This window comes from Melozone crissalis, unplaced genomic scaffold (assembly GCF_028551555.1).
Source record: "Melozone crissalis strain CALT ecotype California unplaced genomic scaffold, PUWL_Pcris_2 ptg000018l_1, whole genome shotgun sequence".
Classification (NCBI taxonomy): Eukaryota; Metazoa; Chordata; class Aves; order Passeriformes; family Passerellidae; genus Melozone; species Melozone crissalis.
The window spans coordinates 28,803,684-28,815,563 of NW_026535796.1; the positions used below are offsets into that span (position 1 = coordinate 28,803,684).

Genomic DNA, 11,880 nt, shown 5'->3' on the forward strand with positions numbered 1-11,880 from the left:
AGTTTTGAAGTTTCTTCAATTTTTTTAATACATTGAGCAGATTATTTTTCTGAAACTGCATAACTGATTTATTAATCATTTACATTTGGATATTTGTCATTAGAGTCCTTGTAGGACTGCCATCAAACACCTGAAAAGCAGATCTCCTGTGTGAATAGATAAAGTATGAAAAGATCAAATCCATTCTATGAATAATATTACAGCCAAATGGTAACTTTAAATAGCACAAATTATTCATAGATGGGGACATTTTGAAAATAAAGCTCTATGACTTAAGTAATTTAAAAGTTTGTGAAAATTAAGATTTTTAAAGTCTTAGATTGTAAAGAAGAATACATGTCTTCATCTCTTCTCATTCAATAGCTGTATAAGTTCAATGTGAATGGTTTCAATGCTGAAGAACAGGAACACATTGAACACTACACTCATAAGGGAAAAACCTTTAAAATTAGATGTTTATATTAAACTTCTTAATGTTTGTTGGATATCAAGAACAGAGGAAGGAAACTCAAAAAATTACCTGGCTATCTAAGCTATTTCCAGGGATTTTAGACAATCCCTGAAAAGCATCTAATATCTTTCAGGTTCAAAGCGCTACCTAAGTCCTTTAGCCATCTTTAGAAATGTTACCCTTAGAAAAATGGTGTGTTATGCAAAGACACATCTCCTTCTACTGAAACTGAAACAATGGGTGTAGGATTGTAATTTTAAGCAGTAATTTAAAAGATGGAATGTTAAACAATAATAACTCAACCAGCTCTAGCCACATAATAACCTTTCCTGCCTCTTCTTTCCTTCTCCTTTTTTTTCCCTTCAGCATTTCCCTATAAAACTGCAAGTCTCCTCCAAAATAAAATGAAATGGGGCAGTTGATGTTCAAAGGTATTATTAATGTTCCTGTCAGAGCAGTTTCTTGTCTGCTGGGAAATTGCTCATTTATGGTGAACCAGACCTCGACTATACATGGAGCTTTATAAGCTAAAAAAAGTTCCCTTCTCAATAATAAAGAAAGAACTTTGAAATAATGCATTAAAAATGTCACTGAGGGCACTGCTGATGACTAATGAGTGACTTGAAAAGGATGAGTGCAATGTTTAGTCTTATAAGATTATTTACTGACTGCACTTTTACCTTTTATCTATTTTTTGATTAACCTTTTTTGAAATATAAGAATTACTCTGTGTCTGTCACCATGTTTATGAGGTTTTGGTGCTAGAGATTAATGGATGAAGATATAACACAAAAGATTTTTTCTCTTTTCTTATTATATTTTAAAGGGGAAATAAGTCCCTGTTCCCAGTGCTTCATCTATGCTAATGGCAGCCTGCATACTTGCAGTTACTTGCAGGCATCAGTTTTCCTTTTTTATCACAAACTTGGTATCCACAAACTTCTTTTAAACAGAAAATCCAACTATTTCTATGAATAATAACTTGTGCTTAAAATGTGCATTTTTATAATTGCCTTGGTTAAATGTTTAGGTTAATTTAAATTAGATAACAATCTCATATATTTAACAAAATAATTCATAACAAGCCCTTCACGGGAAATAAACAAATTAGGATAGTCAGAAATTGCATGAAGAATTCAATGGTAAGGCAGAACAAACCCACAACTTTGATCCTTCCTCTTGACAGAACTAAGAAAAGCCAGCTTCAAATTTTTCCATAATATCCAGAGAATAAGACACATTTGATATCTCAGCAACAGGCACAAAGTTGGCATTTCAGTGAGAACAAACGACACTGAGCAGGAATGGTATGATTATACCTTTATGGTGAGTAATGAAGCAGTCTCATGCTCATGGAGCGAAACTGGTGACAAAAGTGAGAAGAATGCAACTGGCAAGATCAGGGAGGCAGTGAAGGAGGATATGCACCTCACACACATTAGCTCAATGTCATCCTGGCCTGGATCAGCAATGGTGCGGCCAGCAGGGCTACAGAAGCGATTGTCCCCCTGTACTCAGCACTGGTGAGGCCACACCTCAGATCCTGTGTCCAGCTCTGGGCCCCTCACTGCAGGAAAGACACTGAGGGGCTGGAGGGTGTCCAGAGAACGGCAACAGAGCTGGGGAAGGGTCTGGAGCACAAGTCATGAAGAACAGCTGAGTGAACTGAGGTTATTTGACCTGGAGAAAAGGAGGCTCAGGGGAGACCTTATTGCTCTCTACACCTGCCTGAAAGGAGGCTGTAGAGAAATGGGGGTTGGTCTCTTCTCCAAGGCTGCTGGTGACAGGACAAGAAGAAATACCTTCCCATTGAGCCAGAGGAGATTTAGGCTCGATCTTAGGAAAAGTATCTTCAAAGAAGAGCTGTTCAGACATTGGAATAGCCTGCCTAGGGCAGTGATATAATAACCATCCTGAAAGTATTGAAAAAGCATGCAGATATGGCACTTGAAAGCATGATTTAGAGGTGAACATGGCAGTCTCAGGTTAACAGTTAGCCTCAATGACTTAAGTGGTCATTTCCTACCTCAATGACTCTGTGAGTCTATGTCGTTTAGAGGGAAAAAAAGAGCAGAAAATTGAAAGGGAAAAAAAGAGACATTTCAATGTTTTTGCGGAAGAAAATGTCTCTTGTAACTTATTAGACAAATCTGCTCACTGTGTATAGAATTCTAGTAGAAACTTAGTGAGTAAATTAAGACAAATTTTCATATCTAATGTGGAGATGAATAAAATCTTAGGTAAAATAATTTTAGTAAATACAAAAGCATTTTACAAATCTGAGTTGGTAAAAAGTCAGAAAAAAATGTGCTGTTTACTGTGAGATTATCCAACTTTTATTATAGAATTCAGGCCCTTGAACTCTGTCCCATTTTTACTTTTTTTGTTTAGATCAGTATTTTTCACATCTCTAAAAGTACTGTCTTGCTGCTTCCAGAAACCAGGATTTTATACTTTACATTTTTCTCAATTATTTGGTTCTGAATGGCAGGTACTTTCTTTCCTCTCTTCACTCTGCATATGTCTCTTCCTCTTCAATTTCATCTCCTCTCCTCCCATCTCCTCTCCTGTCAATGTGTGGGCTTCTGCTCTTGCAAAATTGCAATAATTTGATTTATTCACTTCTGCGATGAAAGAGAATTTTTATGAACAGTTACAGTGTCTCAGCTGACACAGAATGGCTTTTTAGCTCCAGCAATTTGTTTGTGGGTCTAAGTCTTTGTATTTCTTTTTAAGCTTTTTTCCAATTTTTTAAAAATCTAGTGAAGTTCATACATTGTAATCTGTCTCTTATTGGAGGTATCAAACCACACACTTTAGGTTTTTCATCATTAGTCTCATTGAAATTATCAGGACAGTTTACATACCTGAGCCTCAACAAGAGCTTTATAAATCTGAGAGAGGTATCAATACCACATTACTTTTCAGTGTCTGAACTGCCACACTGCTCTCTGTCTGCCTCAGTTTCCATGCTTTCATCTTTCTTCCTCTCTCAGGGGACATCTACAAGTCTACACAGCTGTCATAACTACCACTAGACTTGTGCTAACTGATCTGAGATGAAGGATTCTCAGGGATAGAGCTGTGCTTATTACATGCAAGAATATTAGTGTGGGATAGAGGAGAGAAAAAAAGACTAACTCTGTAGGTTGCTCTTCAAGCATTTGTCAGGGATATGCAACACAGAGATTCATGGAGATCCTAGTCCCAGGAAATTTGAGATAAATGCATAAAAGTGATACAATTTGCAGTGGAATCACTGGGAAAAAACTCTCAAATTGCACCAGCATATGTGGGTTTTGCATATACACAGGGAAATTAAATTCAAGTTCTGGCTCATAATCTCTTTCATATGAACAAGTAACACTGCTCCTTGTGAGTGGTGCAGCTGGGGGTTGATCTTATTTTTCATGGATAAAGGAGACTAAAAAGATGTCTTAATGTAATAAAATTAAAACCTTAAATAGATTGATCTTTGTAGCAGACAGGAAAGCACATACCTCTGCTTAGAACAGAGATTTAAGAACCTGTGTCATACTCTAATTTTTTTCATTCTATACCCAGAACATCTGAGTCTTTGCACAGCCTCGTAGTTCTTACCATGAGATCTTCTGTGTGAGAAGTTTGGTCCTATGGATGTCCCCTCTAATCAGGTTATGCAGTGCTGATTTTACCCTGCCTTAATACTTTTTTAAGGAAATACTCCAATGGAATGTAGTTCAACACAGCCTAAGGTACTATACATCAAAAGAACCACTGACCTCTTCAACTGTGCTCCTCTAGTGCTCAGTAAATGTGATGTCATTAAACAGAGCTAAGTTGGAATGTAAAGAAGGGTGAGCAGTGTTGCAGACCTGAATTTGGCCATATGGCACTCTTGGAGACTGCTACCATTGCTCAGCTGATACACAGTAATTAAAGGGAATTTCATTGTGTGTAAATCCCTTAAACGCTTCCTAAATCTCTCTGAAAGATCCTGGCAGAATGATATGTACTACTGTACTGCTTTCCTGCCTCTACAACACTTTTACAATTATAACCAGATTTCTTCTTTGGTTCAGTACTGCCCTTAACATTCTTATTGTTTTCCATAGCCACAAGTCATGATCTGTATTCTCTTCCTGTTGTGAAACATGTCAGAGTATGTGTCTGTCTGATTAACAACATCAGACTCATGTCTTGTCTTTCTACAGTGGAACACACTCCATTGTGAGGATGCAAGGGAATTGAGTTTGTGATGTCTTGTACAACACTGTGAAGATTAATGTACACTGCTGAATCTCTGACTACAGGGGTTCCCACTGGACAACATGATGGGAACAGTAGGATATTTTGTTATCTATGGCCATGACATTATGTCCTAGTTTCACGCACCACAGTACACAGAAGTTGTTCTACTCAGAGAAATTACTTACAGAAAGGATGTAGGTGGAATAGCACAAAGACAAAAATTATTTGATCAAAATGAAGTATCCCATGATTCTTCCTAAGAAAGCGTGTTGTTTGGCAATTACATTAAACAACTTCCCAAAAACTGGCCTCTTGCAGATATGTGCTACTCTGCATGATTCTGAATGTCAGGCGCTCTCAGTGGTTCTCACCTCCACCTAGCCTCCACGCATTCTATAAAATTCTCAATACGGCTACACAATATGGCTGTGTAATATGTTTCTGCTGTGATTCCTGGTATTTGTCATGATCAGACACTAAGCTGGGTTAAAAGGCATTAAGTACAATGCTTGCTCGTATAGTTTCTCTTAGATGTCAGACTGAATCCTTCACACCCTTTTATCTCCCTTGCTCTGCTGTTTTCTTTCTATGGTGAAAGACTTTCCAATGGCTCTACTTTGGTCTTGGTCTTTACTGTCATAGGGCCTTTTAACATGCAGGTTTCCTTTCCACAACTAGAGCCAACAGAGGAGGTTTCATCCTGAAGTTGCTTTAATGATAAAGCAATGTCTTCTCAGCAATTCAGCAGTATTTCAGAAAGGCATCAGAAATTTTAAAAAAATGGCCCATTGAATAGGCTGAATTGGATTTTAGAGCCACTCCTGCTAAATTTCACCTGCCATATATTGGGGGAAGGGTATTATTGATCTAGTTTTGAGTGGAATTTTAGTATTTTAAAATAAAAGTATTTTCCAAGATAAAAATTATTTTGAAACTAATGCATGCAACAGAGCGCAAGATGAATAGAGAGGATTTTTTTTTCCACAAAAGCCCTATAAAGACAATCTTTATGTGTTTGCACACTCAAAACAAAAAGAAAAAAAAAAGGAAAAGAAAAATAAAAAGCCCTGGATGCAGTGTAGTTAGCTCTAGAGTCTCTATCACAGTACCAATTCTGAGCTGTCAGAAGGCTGCTCTATTTTATTCTTTTTTTCTCTCTCTATGTGACACATTTTAGCTTTCTACAAAAAGGGAATAAAGGGGAAGCAGCTCCGGCTAGCCTTGGAAAAGCTATTTAGCTTGCATATTGTGGAACTGTCTTCCCTAGCTAGTTACTGCCATTTTATAACACTGCAGCATATTGGATCAAAGACTAGAACTGCCACCTCCTGTTTACAATGGGCTGGAGCAGTCACAGAATTGTCAGGGCTACTTTCTGTCTCGGTGTGATTGGAAATAAGACAGAAAACGGTAGGTTGCTACCAACAGGTTAATTTCTTCTTTTATTATTTAATTTTTGGCTTTCACCTGCAATGTCAATGCAAGTAAAGCTAAAAATATTTAACCCAGAAGGGCAAGTATCTTTTTTAATCCTTTCGAATATTCTTGAGTACACCTGGGATTACAGGCACAAACATGCATGCAATACTATCGTTTCAGAGATAATTTCAAAGGCAAAACCATTGAGCCAGGGAAAAAAAACCTAAAAATAATCCTTGAAGTGTGTTCTAGATTTTTAATATATGTTATGCTGAGACAAGAGCTGTTAGACTGCATAAACACTATGTCCCAAGACTTAGAAAGATTATTTTTGTAGCTCTGCCAGTACCAAATTTTTGTAAGAGTCATCGGTGATTTTCATTTTGCAGTGACAATATGGTGTTTAAAAATATCAATTGACTGATTAGAATACTTCCTTTTAAAAGTGAAATTGCATTCCACATATCTGGAGGGTGTTATCTGGGGGCTCTGGTAGAATAAGAAGCATTTGGCAGGCAGATTTCTAGTTTATATATCTGATTTACCTTTCCAGCTTTAAGAAACTAATTTTGTTGCTTATACTCATAAAAAAGAGACATAGAGAAGAGAGACAACAGACTGCAATTTTCACACTGGAGTGAAATACAAACTTTTAGATTCCCATCTCCGTGTCTGTTAATTCAGGTACCTTAGCAAGAAGATGTGCATATGCCTCTAAAGTTGGGTTTTCAAGAGACAAAAGAAACACAAACAAGAAACATGGGTACTCACCATGTTCTTATAATACCAGCTAAGGTAAGAGATCTGTGTCTTTTTCTGTGTCACTTCTTATATCCCTTAAACAAACAATGTCATTCCTTTTCCTGCATGTGCCTTGTGCAAGACCTAGGAATTGCATCATTGCTCCCATTTAGTGTTGCTAGTTGGTTACTTAGGGGCGCACACTGTAATGTGAAAAATAATGGGATAAAGATGAAGCTGATCTGCTGCTTTCTTTCTTACAGTGGGCTTTGACGTATGCTGAGATCAGAGAGCAAGATGCATGCTGCATCATGGGACCAAGGATCTTATGAGGATATTTGGTATCTTTAAAATATACCATCTGCATGTGATTTAAGTCACTCTCCAAGGTGCAGCCCTTCTGCTTACTTATTCTGTGTTTTTTATTGAAAGGCTGACTTGTATGTGCAAGCATCAGTGTGTGGAAACAGTGATGACTTAAGGGCTATTGTCTAGAGACTTCTAAGGGGTTTTTGCAGCCTGTACAAGTCCCCTTTTTCCTTCATGGTCCAACTAGAAGTGCTTAGATTTTTAGTTTCAGAAGTTTCTGCTTTGATGCTGGTGGTGACTGTGCATCCATCGCCATCATGCACACTGGATGTGTAACATTTAAAGGGATTGAACTTTGACAATACTGTTTCCTTAGGTCTCACAATGGTGTATATAAAACACCATATATAGTATGAACTATTTTGTACCTTATATAGTCTGGTATATTGAAAAAAACCTGACACACTGCTAAGTAAATATTTTGTAGAATTTTTACAAAACTGGATCAAAAGTTGCATTTGCATCTTTTGCATCTTCCTTCCTTTTTTTTTTTTTTTTTTTTTTTTGGTGCATGTGTGAATAAAAGTATACAATTTTTTTCTTAAATATTTTCTGCTTTCTACATTGAGAGATCCTTCGGTTAGTGAAATTTCTTCAACATTTTTTCTAAACTCACCTTCAAAAATGAAGAGACACAAGACTTTGCATTTTGGGTCTGTTAATAGAACAAGAAACTATGTCAATGGAAACTAATTCAAGAAAAAAACCTGGTGCTCAGAACATAAATAGGACTTAGAAATGCAGTTCCTAGAACTACCAGCCTGCTTCAGTATCATAATACAATACAGTGATTATAATTACTACCTAGCTATAACTGTATCTTTTCATTAATTACCTTTTCTCACAGACATGTAGGCTCACACATTGATGCATTAAGATTCAGGCCAGTCATGTTTTTTAATATTCTTTTTCAGGCCTTGGTATCTTTGTGTGTATTTGCTCAAAAGAGAAGCCAAGATGAACCATTTACTTTCTCTGTATTTACCAAAATTTATTAAATTAGTGGTGCAAAGAACACTTACTTCACACCTGCACATCAGACCCACTTCAAGTAATATTCTAGAACCATTCCTGCTACTCCTTCTTGCCTTGTATATTAATTTTAAATATCTTCTTATAGTTCCTCTCTATATGAAACTGTTTAAAATAAAGGAAGGAAAGAACTCTGGAGGTTACAGGAGCACTCCAGAATAGCTTTCTCTGCCTCAAGTCTCCAATTGGAGAAATTATTTCTCATTAATGACTCAATTCTCACTGAATTTTTGAAACATTTCACCATGGAACTGAAAAGAGCTACTTTACAAGGAGAGGAACTGCGTCCTTGCCATGTAGTGGACAGGTGAATTACATTCAGCCATTTCTTTCCTCTTTTCTTCTAACTGCAGTCTGCAAGTCCTCTTTCAGCAATATTATCCCAGAGGACAGAAAAAAAAATCCCTGAAATGTTTGTTAGATAAAAGGCATTCTTTAAGAAAAGAAAATATATTAATTTGAATACTGTTACTTAGGCAACGTCAGAGATTCTGCACAGTTTATCACTTACTAAGAAGGAAAATTGCTCCAGGTACATGTAAATCTAGTTCATGTAATTTCTTTCTGCTCTTGGAAAGCTACCAGTTAATCCCAGACCACCTGGTCAGGCTCTCTCTTGTTTTTGAACCTAACAACTTAGTTAAACATCTGGCCCAGCTGAGAAAAAATTAGGAAAAAAAGGTCTAGCTGGGTCGCTTTCTCTCTTCATAAATAAGAGTAAAGTCAGGCATTCCTTAACTATTTCACCTGTGATTTGGATTTCATTTTTCTTTTGAGAGAACAGACGCGTTGGGATGTTGACTTTAAAATCCCTTCCCTATGTTGATATTTATAAACCACAGAGGGTGGAGGTTAAGCTCTGGCTCTGTTTTCAACGGCTTCTCTCATCAGCCAAGGTCAGGAGCTGAGCTCCTGAGGGACCTTGGGTTCATGGTTTTATTGCCAATGAGTAATGCCTTGAAACTGCATCCAGTTCTGCACTTCAGAAGTTTATGTGGTGCTGTTTTTAGTATCTTGATTAAAACTTAGTAGTAAACATAAAGCAACTCTCCTGTCACTATATATTTTCAAGTTTTATTATTTTTTCACCACTCCTCTTTATGATCAGAGTAATAAATGCACCTATACAGGTTTTTCCCTGACATTTTATGCTTCTGACTCCACAAATAAAATCTGCTATAGAAATGCTGAAACAATGTTTCAGGCAGTCAAATAAGCAGAATGACCTTATTAAATTGGTGTTTTTCAATATTAAAACTAAGACTTTTTAGATAAAATATGCAATTCACCAGTTTTGTGTTCAGATTCTTTTTTTCTTTTTCCTTTTTCCCTTTTTTGTTTTTTCATTCAGTAAAGGAAAACCCAGAATTGCTCACCTCCACCTGCAAATAAATGTGGAAGGAAGCAGCCTGGACAGATTTACCCTTACAGAACATAATTATGATAATAGCTACACATATATTTATTTAAGATTACCCCTATTCTTGGCATTTTCTTAAAGATTTGTGGAACTCTTAGCATTTTTTCTTCCTTATTTTTTTTCTCCTGGTAGTGCAGTGTGATGATCAGGTTCAGTGTCTAATGAGGCAGCCATTCCGAACACGTAGAGACAAAGAAGAGGTTTCCCTGGCAACGAGGACCATGCCAGAGCTCTCAGAACAGTTATTTCCCCTGTATTCAGGTTCCTTTTCTGTTTAGGATGCCTATTAGTGTGAGTTCACAGGCAAGGCCTGGCAAGCTTTTCAGAGATTACAGCTCCTAAATATACATAACAAAATACAGCTAAGGCTATGATTTATGAGTAAACTAAAAAGTGGTAAGCTGACACGTATTTTTTTCATTTTTATCTTTTTTGATAGATTCTAAAAACAATGATGACTACAAGTTCATTACGTATGTATAAAGCTATTAAATACTGCCCATATCTCTTTAGAACTTCACTGGTCTCAGCAAAATTTGTGTGAGTTCACTGAATTCTGAGCCATATTTCTGCTGTCACTAGAATAAGCATTGATCAAGGTTTTAGATCTGAAACACACATGAATTTAAGCACATAGAGATGTGATGAAATATGTAGAAATGTATTTAATATAACTTGAATTTAAATCTCTTTCAATGTAGAGAAAAATTACAGTAATAAAGTATTGAAATATTAGATATTTTTTACTATTTAAAAGTCAAATGAAATTACAATTAAATTAAATTCTTTAGTTCAAATCTTTACTTGCATCTGAAATGTATAAGCCTTTTATGATGAAGACTTCTGAAATCAGATTAAGAGATGAGCTTTTCCACATCCTTACAAGTTTTTGACAGAACTGAGAAGATTACTACACAGCCCAGCCCAAAGCTTGGTCAGTATCCTGAAATCATTCAGGCAGGGATCCAACTCAGCTGAGAGTTTTGATCTGGAAAGTGTTTTCAAAGTGAACTTTCTCACACACCTCAAACATACAACAGCAATTGCTACTTCATGTACATCAGAAGCACTAATCTCATGTCCATGATACCCACTGGAGAGATGGAATTAAATAGTCCAGGTTGGAAGGGACCTACAAAAATCAGCTAGTCAATCTGATAAAAACAGCTATTTAATTCCACCCTCATCAAGCAAGAATTCAAATCAACCAGCTAGCTATCTTGCTCTTCCTTCCTTCCTTCCTTCCTTCCTTCCTTCCTTCCTTCCTTCCTTCCTTCCTTCCTTCCTTCCTTCCTTCCTTCCTTCCCTCTCTCCCTCCCTCTCTTTCCTTTCTTTCCTTTCTTTCATTTTCTCCCTTCCTTCCCCCTTTGCCTTCTGTCCTTCCTTCTCTCCTCTTGTCCTAATACATACTACATCACTGTATGAAGCAATGGTCAAGCAAATGTATGAATATTCTGAGGCAATAGAAAGGACTGAAGGACTGTTTCTGGACAGAACTGCAACTAGCTAACTTTTACTGCAGTCATCATTTCATCTGTCAGTAGCTGAACTTTTAAATCATTTATCCAGCTCATTAAGAAAAAAAAAATATATATATATATATGTCTACACAGACACACACACACACATATATCCAGAGCACTTTAAAGTTCTCCAAGCTAAAATTCAAGCATTAGGATCCCAAGAGGAAAAAACCTCCCTACAGCCTTGAGTAAAGAACCTAAAAGGCAGAACTTAATCTCTCTCTCTTCATTATTCACTATTGATGATCTGTAGGAAGCTACACAGTGTCTGTGCATACTGAGTGGAGTCCTGCATATTTAGAGAGGACCCTAGGCAGTTGCTTCTTCTGGGATGTTAAACAGACATCCAACTAACTAACTAATAACATGTCAACTAACTCCTCATGTCTGTGAGACAGGAAGGTTTTCTAGCTGTCCTGGAATAAACAGGAGCCTTAAAAACAAGCTCTGCAAAGTCCCTTGTATCAGACACTAACCAAATCGCTTGTCACAAGTTCAGCTGGGATTGATAGGCCTGGGAAGAGATTGCTTGACTCTTCTTTATATCCTGTCTCATATTCAATTCCATTATATGTAAGGTAAGGCAGTTGCAAAATAGTGAGAAACTAAGAAAAATAAAAAATGAGAAGTAGGAGTAAAAATAAATTAAAAAGTGGGATCTTGCTTTGAGCCTGTAAGGAAGATATTTTCATTTT

At 36.8% G+C, this 11,880-nt stretch overlaps 1 long non-coding RNA gene across 1 annotated transcript; it reads left to right on the forward strand.

Annotated features, from left to right (window-relative positions):
• The first annotated feature begins 5,994 nt into the window (after positions 1-5,994).
• Positions 5,995-7,558, forward strand: LOC128936925 (uncharacterized). Its single transcript, XR_008483013.1, has 3 exons — positions 5,995-6,091; positions 6,785-6,895; positions 7,105-7,558. It is a non-coding gene; the product is annotated as an uncharacterized LOC128936925 (long non-coding RNA).
• Positions 7,559-11,880: the final 4,322 nt, after the last annotated feature.